Below are 558 nucleotides of genomic sequence, written 5' to 3'. Positions count from 1 at the left end.
CCACCTGCCTTATATTCCATTCCACCCCCACAAATGTTTAGATTCCTGGCTGGGAAACCTCTATGGGCCCCTGAAGGTAGAATTGGAAATGAGACATGATTTCAAGAAAATCTGCTTACAACAGAAGGAATAAAGAGAAGTCTTTTCACTCTGCCCTGGATCTCACCAGAAGAGTAAGACAAGATTAGGCAACAAAGTATTATTTAAGTCCAGGCTTGAATGCCCCTGAGTAAGAGAGGAGCCAGGCACGCAGGTGTCCCAGCTGAGACAGTGACCCAGGGCAGAGCCTGACCCCTCTCATTCACAGTTGCTAACCCTACTTGCTCCCTCTCGCCACTTCCTGGGGTATCAGCAAAGCTTTCCCCTTCACTTTGGCGAGGTCAATCCCCAAACCACTCCCCTAGGCAGACACTGGCTCATAGAGTCAATAACAGTTTTCTCCAAAGGCACCTGGGGAGGCCACTTCCAAGCAGCTCCCTTTAAGGATTTTTTTCTTAAAAAAATCTTTTGGTTTTTCTTTTTCCTCCTCTTTTCTTAAAAAAAAAAAAACAACATATA

This window comes from Nannospalax galili, unplaced genomic scaffold (genome assembly GCF_000622305.1).
Source record: "Nannospalax galili isolate Female #2095 unplaced genomic scaffold, S.galili_v1.0 scaffold113, whole genome shotgun sequence".
Lineage (NCBI taxonomy): Eukaryota > Metazoa > Chordata > Mammalia > Rodentia > Spalacidae > Nannospalax > Nannospalax galili.
Note: the sequence above shows the minus strand (reverse complement) of the source record.